The 12897-nt window shown below is 38.8% G+C and overlaps 1 long non-coding RNA gene across 1 annotated transcript; it reads left to right on the forward strand.

Annotated features, from left to right (window-relative positions):
* Positions 1-2695: 2695 nt before the first annotated feature.
* Positions 2696-6039, forward strand: LOC142171492 (uncharacterized). The gene is made up of 2 exons (XR_012701028.1): positions 2696-4843; positions 5560-6039. It is a non-coding gene; the product is annotated as an uncharacterized LOC142171492 (long non-coding RNA).
* The last annotated feature ends 6858 nt before the right edge of the window (positions 6040-12897 follow it).

Genomic DNA, 12897 nt, shown 5'->3' on the forward strand with positions numbered 1-12897 from the left:
AGAGAAGGCAAAGTACCATTGTTGGCGATTTTCTTTGATTTTGTTTCAATCCTTTTCTCTTAATATTTCTTATGATCATTCTATTTAAAGTTATTCATTCTATATAAGGTTTTAGAAGAGTAACATAAGTTATTAGTTTTAAGAAAGATATCTGTGCTTGTGTGTATGTATGAGGTGAAGTAAAGGAAGTAGGGGTGATTAAGCAAAGGAGGAACGAGGAAGTAGGGAAGCTCGGCAAGTTGAAACAATGAAGGGGGAGCAATTGGGATGCAGACATCGCTAGAAACACACACCAACCCGTTTGTATGATTATGTCACTAATATGATCCAAAAATGACTCTATTTTGGCCTTCATCCACTTCACGATATCATATCAGGTACGCCCTATCCCTTAGAACACTATGTAAATTACGATAAATTTTCTGCACAACAAAGAAATTGTGGCGACCCGATAGGTTATTTTAATACTAGATTTTATTTACGTATTCCGAGACCTCTATTAGCTTTATATAGTATTTCTTGATTTACGTGCTCAATTCGTGTCTTTTTCAGAAAAGATTTTATGTGAGAATTCGAAGAAAATATAATTTTTGGCTTTAAAAATAACTTGAGTAGACTACGGTCAACATTTTATGTAAATGACTCCGGATCGGTATTTTGAAGATCCCGGTGGGTCTGAATCATAATTTTGGACTTTGACGTAAGCCCGAAATTGAATTCGGAAGTCCCTAACTTGATTTGACTTGTTTTGTCGAAAGCTAGTAATTTGAAGGTTTAGAAAATTCCTAGGTTTGACCGTAAGTTGAATTTTTGGTTATCGAGTTCAAAATTTTATTCCGGGACTTGGTATAGGTTCATTTTGTTATTTGAAACTTGTCTGCAAAATTTGGTGCAAATCGGAGTTGGTTTGATAGGATTCAGATGCTCGATTGTGATTTTTGAAATTCTTGAGTTTCTTTGAAAATTTCATGCATTTTGATGTCTGATTCATAGTTCTAGGTGTTATTTTAGTATTTTGATCACGCGAGTGAGTTTGTATGATGTTATTACACTTGTGTGCATGTTTGGTCTGGAGCCGAGAGGCTCAGGTGAGTTTCGGATAGGCTACGGACCATTTTGAACTTTGAAAATTGCTGATTTTCAAGTATTGCTGGTGTCTGATGCTTTGTGCTTCACGATCGCGAAGCTACTCTCGCTATCGCGAGGGAAAACGTGTAACGACCCGGCCAGTCATTTTGAATATTCTAACCTTGTTCCCCTATTTACTGTTCAATTTATGCCTTACAATTGATTTATGACTTATCAGGTTAGTTGGTTCGCGTCGAGAAGGAAATCAGAGTGAAATGAGATACTTATTTTGGACTTAGGAGCGTGTTCGAAATTTAGTTTTGGAGGTCCATGGTGGAATTAGGCTTGACATGCCGAAAGTCGAATTTTTGAAAAGTTTTACCGGGGGGGGGGGGGGTGACTTTTTGATATCGAGGTCAAAATCTAATTCTGAAAATTTGAATACCTCTGTTATGTCAATTATGACTTGTGTGCAAAATTTGAGGTCAAACGGACGTGATTTGATAGGTTCCAGAGTCGTTTGTAGAAATTAGAAATTTCAAAGTTCATTAGGCTTGAATTGGGGTGTAATTCATAGTTTTAGCATTGTTTGAGGTGATTGCCACCTTCTAGGCCTTGTGATCATTCTATACTATTGGTACCTGGGACTCAACCCTTTAATTTAAGGCCCTATATGTATTCATTTGATCAAAAGAATGCCATTGAAAACATAGTTGGAGAGATAGTGAAATCTTAAACAGTGGTTCCCAACCACTCCTGTTTTGCTTCTCTAGCATTACTTGTGAGGAAGAAAGATAATACTTGGAGGCTTTGTATGGAGTATAGAAGATTAAATTCTCTAAATGTGCAGAAAAAATACCCTATCCCCATGGTAGAATACCTCTTGTATGAGCTCAATGGATCAAAGATATTCTCAAAGGTGGATCTTAAATCTGGATATCATCAAGTCATAATGAGATTTGATGATGAGCATAAAACTACATTCCGGACTCACCATGGTCTCTGGCAATTTAGGGTGATGACTTTTGGCCTCACTAATGCCCCTGCAATATTTCAATCCCTTATGCATCGAGTCTTTACCTTATCTCAGAAAGTTCATACTGGTATTCTTCGATGACATTCTAATATATAGTTTGTCTGTGGAGGATCATCTGAAACACTTGCAAGTTGTGCTGCAGCTATTAAGGAAAAACTAGCTCTTTGCAAAAAGATCAAAATGTACCTTTGTTCAGGATAGAATCGAGTATTTAGGACATGTGATTACTGGTAATGGGGTTGTTACTGATTCTGGCAAGGTAGCTGTAATGTTAGAGTGGCCTCAGCCAAAAACTATTAAGGAATTGAGAGGATTCCTTGGTCTTAAAGGTTACTACATAAAGTTTATAAGAAATTATGCTCAGCTCAGTAAACCTCTTACTTCCCTACATAAGAAAGGAGCATTTGAATGGAGTGAAGAAGCAACTGAGGCATTCCAAAAATTGAAGAAAGTAGTGACTTCTACTCCTCTACTAGCACTACCGGACTTCAGCAAACCTTTCATAGTTGAAGTAGATGCATGTGGTACTGGAGTGGGTGTTGTACTTTTGCAAAATAAGCAACCAGTGGCTTACTTAAGTCAGGTTTTTGAGCAAGAAGCATCAAGGCCTATCAACTTATGAAAAAGAGTTGATAGCCTTATTAATGGCAGTCGATAAATGGAGACACTACCTACATCCAAACCACTTCATCATTAGAACTGATCACTTCAGTCTCAAGTTCCTTAAAGACCAAAAGATCACGACCTCTCTTCAGCACAAAGGACTGACAAATCTGATGGGCCTTAGCTATGAGATACATTACAAGAAGGGTACTGAGAACACTATGGCCGATGCACTCTCTAGGATGCATAATGTTGGTGCTGAGTGTTGTGTCATCTCTCAAATTCAGCCAAAATGGGTGGAAGAGTTCATCAATAGTTATTATGGAGACCAGAAAGTAACCCAAATCATGACTCAGGTGCTTGTGGATCCTGCTGCAGTAGCCAATGTGATCCTAAAAAATGGATTGTTGAAGTATAAAGGCAAGGTATGGGTAGGAAATGGTACTCAACTGAGATAATAATTGGTGCAACACATTCACTCCACAGGTCCAAGAGGTCATTTTGGAGTCACTGCTACTATGCAAAGGATTAAGGTCATTTTCTATTGGCCTTCTCTGCTAGCTGACGTAAAAAGGGTGGTTCTAGAATGTGATGTTTGTCAAAGGTGTAAGTGAGAGCATGTAGCTTATCCGAGGCTACTACAACCATCGCCACTTACTTCTAGACCATGGGAGCATATAATCATGAATTTCATTGAAGGTCTCCCTAAGTCTGAAGGGAAGAATACAATCTTCGTTATTGTGGACAGGTTCAGCAAATATGCACATTTCTTATCTCTTTCTCATCCTTTTACTATTGTAAAAGTTGCTAGATTATTCATGGACAATATCTATAAGTTGTATGGGTTGCCTACTAGTATTGTGAGTGACAGGGACAAAATATTCTTGAGCTTGTTTTGGAAGGAGTTGTTTAAGGGGTTGAAGACAAAGTTGAAATTCAGTCTTGCCTATCACCCTCAATCAGATGGGCAATCTGAGAGGGTGAATCAATGTGTGGAGAACTATCTGAGATGCATGAGTGGGCACAAACCCAAATATTGGCACAAATGGTTGTCTCTAACTGAGTATTGGTATAATTCCAATTACCATGCAGCTACTCAATCAACCCTTTTCAAGATTTTATATGGATATGACCCTCCTCAACTCTCTTTTGAGCTGGTGACACAGTCGAAAGTAGCTGAAGCTGATCAATGGTTGTAGGAAAGGAATATAATGACCAAGATTCTGAAGGTAAATATAGAGAAGGCACAACAAAGAATGAAGTTTTATGCTAACAAGAAAAGGACTGAAAGGGAGCTAGAAGTTGGAGATTGGTTTTTCCTCAAGCTTCAACCTTATAGACAGACTATTGTGGCTATAAGGTATTTCGTGAATCTAACATCCAAGTATTATGGCACTTATCAAGTGATTAAGAAAATCAGTCCTGTTGCATATGAGCTTCAATTGCGTGCTTCTGCTAAAATTCACCATATTTCTCACATCTCAGCTGAAGAAGAAAATAGGGTCTCATGTTATTCCATCCATTGATCCTCCAGTCTCTGCTGCAGATGGCCAGCCTTTAGTAGAGCCAATAGCAATCTTGGATAGAAGAATGATAAAAAAAGGAAATGATACAGTTGTGCATGTCTTGATACAATAGGCAAATTTACTTCCTGAAGAGGCCACTTGGGAAGATTATAGTTTCATTCAGTCGCAATTTCTAAATTTTAATGAACCTTGAGGACAAGGTTCCTTAAAGGAAGATGGATTGTTTTGAATTAAGCTTAGTAGTAGAGGTCCATAAGTCTTACTATGTTCAGTTTAGTCCCTATCTTTATTTTCTTGTTTTTACAATTAAGTTCCATTAAATTCCTCCCAGTAGGGACACGTGGTAGTCAATGGTGTAATAGGTTGTTACATTAGAATTCAATGTTGGATTCCTATTTAGCTGGCATATGTACACATTTTACATATATCAGAAATATTATCCAATTTTCTCTCTATCTTATTCTTCTTTCCCTCTCCTTCCCTATTCTGCTTCTTCACGACTGAGCTTGTTTATAGCTCAGCTCGTGACAGATTTTAACGTGAAACTTCATTAATCCTAATAATTGGAGTACGATTTAGGGCTTCTTCTCTTCCACTTTTTCCTTTCGAGGTAAGTTTCCAACGCCTTGCTTTTCCTCTTCTCCCTTCCCATCACAAAGGTAAAATTCTTCTTTTCCTCTTCAGTATTTTTTAATTTGATTCCTGCTTCGTTTCTTTCTCCTACTCGCCAGAGGTAACCCTCTTTCTGATTTTATTAATTTTTTTATCTCTCATATTTTGTTTTCGTACTGTATCTTTGTATTGAATTACTAATTATTACTTGACTTTAGTCTTTAAGGTCGACTTCCTCTTCTTTCTCCTCTTTCTGGTTTTGGAAATTGTAGTTTGTTCATGTTTGGTTGGTATTCAATTATCTCCGTATACACTATTCTTGCTTTTTGTTTGATTTTTAATCGTTGTAGCACTGAACTTTGCATATTTTGGTGCAACGGTCAAATATTTGAAAAAACCTCTATATATGTGCAAATTGTTGCCAATTTCTTAAGTGTCTATTAAGATTGTTATTGCAAATTAGCGACGTAGATGTAGATGCGCATTCTCTGAATAGGAATCTTAGGAATTTTAAAGGAAATTACCAAATTTGTGTAATTACGCACCAACTTGTGTATATAGAATTATGGTCATAGTAAGACTCGTATGACAGCTGATGGTAGGCTATAATTACGTATTTTAGTCGCTTATTGTACTCTAATTTATTGTAATTTAATTGTGCTTGAGCTTTAATCGCTAGTGTTTTGCACTAATTGCGTGTTTTATGCCTTGTAGGAGTGATTTCGAGCTATGTAAATATTACAGAATGAATTCGAGCTATTTGGAGCTTCTAAGTCTGAGTAAAAGCCCAAAGAATTAAGCCGGAATCGCGTTCGGGGGTCGAGAACCACGTTTGGATATCAAAAAGCAAGGAAAAAGATGGCTTTAAGAAAAACCCGTAGCTACGGCGCGTGACGCACCGCGGCTGCCCAAAAATGTTGTTGCCTCAATTTTGCATGCTCCCTGATAAACTCCACTACCACACCGCATGGCGCATCGCCCCATGCGGTGTGCCTGTGCAATATTTACAGAGTCGGAATCCTATTTCGCATAGGAAAAGTTATTTTTGTCTGGGCCGACCCTACTTGATATAAATACATGTAAAAACGTTATTAGGAGAACTTATTGACACACCTTAGACCTAATGAGACTATTTTGGAGAGGATAAGATGTCGTGAGCAAGGATATCTCAGATTTTTTCATCTTTTCTTAGTATTTTCAATTATCTAACACTTATGAATTTGTTTGATACTACCATGAGTGGCTAAAACCCATAGTTTTGGGGTTATGATTTAGCCATGAATATTGTTGTTTAATATTGACTTAACCTAGATTATAATTCACTAATATATGGTTGTTTCTTAAATTATGTGATTAATTGCTTAATTATCTGGCCAGCAATTATGTTCTATTTACTATCTATGTTATGCTTGGGAAAATCATGTTTAGATTAGAGAAAAATTGAACAGAGCATGATCTTAACTCTTGGGGGGGGGGGGGGGGGTTGTGGTTAGGATACGAATATACCTAGTCATTGTGCTTAATTAAATATCGTAATCTTAATGCGTTCTTAATTGATTGATTTCATAGGAATATAGGCGCTAATCTATTTTGAATAGGCGAGTAGTACTTCGGGAGAAGGTTGCGAGAATAATTGTTCGATTAATTAGCAACCATGAATGAATTGTATGAAAGGGAGAGTTAACTAGAAGACAATAGGATTGGTGTATCGATCACAACCCTGAAATATTTGTCTCTACTGAATACACAATAATTATTTTACTACTTGATAATTTAGTGACTAGTTAGAATTATTGTTTAGTATAATCACATATTTGAACTCTAATACGCTCGACTGAATAACGATATTGGTGAGTTTAGTGGGTAGTTAATACAAGTCTTTGTGAGTTCGACACTCGACTTATTATTTTATTTCTTGTACGACAACGTATACTTGCGTTCGTGTTTGGGAGCAACAGGTTTTTGGCGCCGTTGTCGGGGACTTGAATATTGACTACTTTCTAGTTTTTGCTTTCATTGTTTATTTCGTCAAGTCTAACGTTACTTGATTATTTCTCTGATCTCGGGAACTTTGACTGAATGCGCAGGGTCAGAAGCCAGGACAGACTTCAAGGCTTTGACCCCAAACCTGAGAGAACATTTCACAGGAGGTTGAGGGAAGCAAGGGATACAAATAATCTTCAGGCACTTGTTCAATTTCCTGTGAACATGGCAGAGGAGAAACATATGGTTGTTCAGGAGGTGGAAATGCCCAGCATTTCTAATGTCACCTCCATCATTGTGAAGCTCAGAATCACTAGGCATTTTGAGCTGAAACAGAGCATGATCTAGCTACTACATGCGAATGGGCAGTTTATGGGTCTTCCACATGAGGATCCAAAATAATATATCCTGAATTTCTTGGAGATTAGTGATACTTATATCGCTAACAGAGTCACTCCAGACTATGTGAGGCTCACACTTTTCCCGTTATCTCTATTGGGCGAAGCAAAGCGTTGACTAAAGGCAGGACCAACTAATTCTATTACATCATGGAATGATCTGGCAAGGAAATATTTGGTAAGGTTTTTCCCTTCAGGTAAGACTGCAAAGATCAAAAGTGAAATAGTCGCCTTCAAACAGAAAGCGGGGGAGTCTTTATACTCAACTTGGGAGAGGTTCAAAGGGATACTTAGAGACTGTCCTAATCACAATCAGGCGAACAAAGTGTTAGCTCACACTTTCATAGAATGGCTACATCCTGAGACAAAGATTGTGGTAGATGTTGTAGCTGGAGGTCAAGTATTGGAGAAAATCTTTAATGAGATATATGTGTTATTGAACAAATTCTCCAAAAGCAATCCTGATTGGCAAGGAGAAATGGCAGACACATAGTGCAAAAATCTGCAAGGGTTCTCGAGTTAGATGACGTCTCTGCATTATCAGCGCAAATTTCCACATTGACTAACCAAGTCAATCGGATGACATTGGTTATTAACAAGCAACAAGCTCAGTAAGTGCAACATGTTCAATTGTTTTGTGAAGTATGTGGAGAGGGTCATACAAGCAACTTATGCCCAGTTAATCCTGAGTCTATCTATTTTGTTGGTAATGCAAATAGGGCCCAGACAAACCAGTATGGGAACCCTTACAATCCAAACTAGAGAAACCACCCAAACATCTCTTGGGGTGGAAACCAAGGTGCTTATAATCAATACATGCAACAAGCACCTCAACAACAATATAAACCACCTTAGGCTGAACAACATGCAAACTCAACGAGTCACCTTGAGAAAATGATGAAGAAATTTATGGTTGACCAGCAGGACCAAATAGCAGAGATAATGAAGAAAGTAATGGCTGATCAGCAGGCCCAAGCACAACAATGAGAAATTTGGAGCGACAAATGGGACAACTTGCCAGTGCCCAAAATACTCGACCAGTTGGATCCCTTCCAAGCGACACTGAGGCTAATACCAAGGCATATATTAATATTGTGTCATCGAGGAATGGGAAACAACTAGAATAAGTCGACCACTATAGAGGCAGGATTAGAAAAATCAAAGGAGTCAGAGAAGCCAACTGAAGAGGCGGTGGCTAAGCAGCCCCCACCATTAGTTGCGAGGCCACCACATCTGTTCCCTAAAGGATTACAGAAAGTGAAGGATAATGTCGCGCATAAAAAATTTCTTAATATTTTTAAGCATGTGCAAATCAATATTCCACTGGTAGACATCTTGCAAGAAGTGCCCAAGTATGCTAAATACATCAAGGATATAGTGTCAAATAAAAGAAGGTTGACCGAGTTCGAAGCTGTGGCACTCACTGAGGAATGTAACTCTAGAATCCAAAGGAATCTACATCGGAAATTGAAGGATCCGGGTTGTTTCACTAGCAAAATTACGATTGGTAAGCATGCAGTTGGGCGAGCTTTATGTGATCTTAGAGCGAGCATCAATTTTATGTCACTATCTGTGTTCAGCCAGTTGGGTTTGGGCAAGCCGCGCCCAACCACGATAATCTTACAGTTGGCTGATCGCTCCCTTGCTCATCCTGAAGGAGTGATTGAATATGTGTTAGTTCAAGTGGGTTCTTTCATATTCCCTACTGATTTCATTATCTTGGACTACGAGCCTGATCAGGAAGTCCTATTTATTTTGGGGCGTCCATTTTTAGCCACGGGGCGAGCTATTAATGATGTATGCGGAGGAAAGGTGATGATGATAGTCGGTGATCGAGTGAAAGTATTCAGTCTGTATAAAGCACTCAGATTGCTAGCCCATTATGAAGAGCTATTCATGATTCATGTGGTGGAAAGCGATGCTACGTCATTTGTGCCTTATATGAGCCCCATATATCTTCTTGAACGAGCTTTAATTGGGGATGAAGAAGACAGTGAAGATGAAATGATGGGAGAAATTGAGCAAGTACTTAACATGTCTTGCAGCTATATCCATGGGCTTGGGAGATTTGAGGAATTGGACAGGCATGTCACTCTGACCCCTCCTAAGCCATCTATTTAAGAAGCTCCAAAGCTAGTACTTAAGCCTCTTCCAGTGCATCTGCGCTATACTTATTTAGGAAAGTCTGAGACATTGTCAGTGATTATCTCATCCAGCTTGACTAATGTATAATAAAAAAAATTGCTCAGAGTACTTCGTGAGCATAAAAAGGCTATTGGATGGATAATTGCTTACATCAAGGGAATCAGTCCATCATTTTGCATGCATAAAATCTTTCTAGAAGATGGGCACCGCCCTAGTGTTGAGAAGCAAAGGAGATTAAATCCCATTATGAAAGAGGTCGAAAAGAAGGAAGTAATTAAGTAGCTCGATGCGAGTATCATCTTTCCTATCTCTGACAGCAACTGGGTAAGCTCAGTGCAATGTGTTCCCAAAAAGGGGGGATGACTCTGGTAGAGAACGAGAAAAATGAGCTAATTCCTACTCGCACTGTGATGGGGTGGAGAGTTTGCATTGATTACAGAAGGCTCAACAAAGCAACCCTCAAGGACCACTTCCCACTCCCATTCATCGACCAAATGTTGGACAGATTGGCGGGGCATGAGTATTATTGCTTTCTTGATGGTTATTCGGGGTACAACCAGATTGTCATATGCGTAGAGGATCAGGAGAAGACCACTTTTACTTTTCCTTATGGCACTTTCGCCTTCAAGCGTATGACGTTTGGTCTTTGTAATGCACCAACCACTTTCCAGAGATGTATGATGACTATTTTCACCGATATGGTGGAAAAATTTGTGGAAGTCTTTATGGATGATTTTTCAGTCATTGGTTCTTCTTATGATGGCTGTTTGAAGAATTTGAGCAAGGTGTTAGCCCGTTGTGAAGAAAAAAATCTAGTGTGGAATTGGAAAAAGTGTCATTTTATGGTGCAGGAAGGCATCGTGTTAGGTCACAGAGTGTCTAGAAAAGGCATTGAATTTGATAACACGAAGGTGGAGGTGGTTGAAAAATTACCTCCATGCATTTCTGTGAAGGGTGTCCGGAGTTTCTTGGGAAACGCGGGGTCCTATCGGCACTTTATAAAGGATTTTTCAAAAATTGCTACTCCTTTGTGCAGGTTTCTTGAAAAGGATGTAACTTTAAATTTTGATGACGCCTTCCTGAAGGCATTTGAAGAGCTAAAAAAGAAATTGGTGGATGCCCCCATTATTGCGGCACCAGATTGGTCCTTACCATTTGAACTTATGTGTGATGCAAGTGACCATGCTATTGGGGCAGTGTTAGGCCAGGGTAAAGACAAAGTGTTTTATTTCATTTACTATGCGAGTAAAACTCTTGATGATGCACAACTGACTTACACCACCACTGAAAAAGAGTTGTTAGCTGTTGTGTGGGCCATTGAGAAATTTCGGGCATATTTGGTGGGAACAAAAGTCATAGTCCATATCGATCATGCAGCAATCAGGTATCTATTTACAAAAAAAAGAATCTAAGGCTAGATTGATGCTCTGGGTTTTCTTGTTGCAGTAATTTGATGTAGAAATACGAGATCGAAAGGGCACAAAGAACCAAGTACCTGACCATCTATCAAGGCTGGAAAATCATGACCACGTAGAGGAGGGTGGGCAAAATAAAGAGGCCTTTCCTGATCAGAAACTTTTGGCTATCACCCAAGACTAGCCTCCATGGTACGCAGACTATCTGAATTATCTTGTAACTGATGTATTTCCTACTGAAATTAAATCTGAAGCTAGAAAAAGGTTTATACATGATGTGAACTTCTACTACTGGGATGAGCCATACTTGTACAAGCAGCGTGCTGATCAGTTGATGAGGAGATGTATTCCAAAAAAGGAGGTGGAATTAGTGTTATATGGTTGTCATGCATCACCTTATGGGGCCATCATGGAGGTGATATAACAACTCCAAAAGTATTACAATCTGGTTTTTTTTGGCCAACATTATTCAAGGATGCCCGTGCATTTGTTAAGAAGTGTGACCAGTGTCGGAGAATAGGAACAATCACAAAGAGGCATGAGATACCTCTGAATAACATCCTAGAGGTCGAGAATAGGAACAATCATAAGGAGGCATGAGATGCCTCTGAATGATGCCATGGTGGTAGATGTGTTTGTGAAAAAGAACATATTCTCGAGGTTTGGAACTCCTCGTGCCTTAATTAGTGATGGAGGAACACATTTTTACAATCGGTTGTTGAATAACCTTCTAGCTAAATATGGAGTCCACCATAGCGTTGCTACGACATATCATCCGCAAACAAGTGGACAAGTTGAGGTGTCTAATAGAGAAATAAAGCAAATCTTAGAGAAAACGGTGAGTGTGAATAGGAAAGATTGGGTTGGAAAGTTAGATGATGCCTTGTGGGAATATAGAACTGCATACAAAACGCCAATTAGGACGTCGCCGTATAAGCTTGTTTATGGGAAGGCATGTCACTTGCCTGTTGAACTTGAACACAAAGCATACTGGGCCATTAAAAAGTTGAATATGGACCTTGAAATCGCAGGTGAGAAGAGACTCTTGCAGTTGAATGAGTTAGATGAGTTTAGGCTGCACTCTTATGAAAATGCTAAGTTGTACAAAGAGAAAACGAAAAAATGGCATGACAAACGTATTAAGCCACATCACTTTGAGCCAGGACAACATGTATTATTGTTCAATTCTAGGCTCAAGCTGTTTCCTAGAAAGTTAAAATCGAGATGGTTAGGCCCGTTTGAGGTGGTAAGAGTCACTCCTTATGGTGCAATTGAGCTGCGTACTTTAAATGGTGAAAGGGAATTTTTAGTGAATAGACACATAGTCAAGCACTATTGGGGAAGAATAATTGATCGTGAGAAGACCAAATTTGTACTCGATGATGAGTAAGCGGGGCCCTGCGTCGTGCCGCGACGTTAAATCAGGCGCTTGTTGGGAGGCAACCCTGCTTTACTATTTATTTTTATTTTTATTTGTATTATAATATTTGTGTAGTGTTTGTTTTTCTTTTGTAGGATTATAAGCATAGGAAGCAAGGCCATTGAAAGAGCGCAAAAGCAAGATAAATGGTGAGAACTAAGTATGGGGTGCCCGCACAAAGGATAACAATCGAGAGAAGTCTGAGTATCCCGTGAGCTGCTAATTCTTCGGCCTTTGGCCTGCTAGGGAGTCTCTTTTACCCTCTTATTATTTGTAGTGTGCATTGAGGACATTGCATAATTTTAAGTATGGGGTGAGGAGATTGTCCGGGTGATTTTCTGTGCTAACTTAAAAAAAAAGAAGAGTAAATTAGACTTTTCCCGACGATGGATCTCCTAGACAGTTTTCTTGAGGGATTTAAGTAGAAATAAAAAGGACAAAAAGATCTTCTTTTGTAGGTAGTGTGATAATTACCCCTTGATTTTTCTTTGTGCCGCGGTTCTTTTCTAAGGGTTTTATTTGAACCGGGTATAGTTAGTTTTTTTTTTGAAATAGGAAAACGTGTACTATGAATTGAATTGAAGCAATATCTCTTAATTTTGTTATGCCTTGAGAATAGTGAGTTCTTTAGTTGTGACACTTAGGATCAGTTTTTTATTCTTGTAAAAGTACCTTAAATTGTACGATCTTA

Source organism: Nicotiana tabacum, chromosome 17 (assembly GCF_000715075.1).
Source record: "Nicotiana tabacum cultivar K326 chromosome 17, ASM71507v2, whole genome shotgun sequence".
Lineage (NCBI taxonomy): Eukaryota > Viridiplantae > Streptophyta > Magnoliopsida > Solanales > Solanaceae > Nicotiana > Nicotiana tabacum.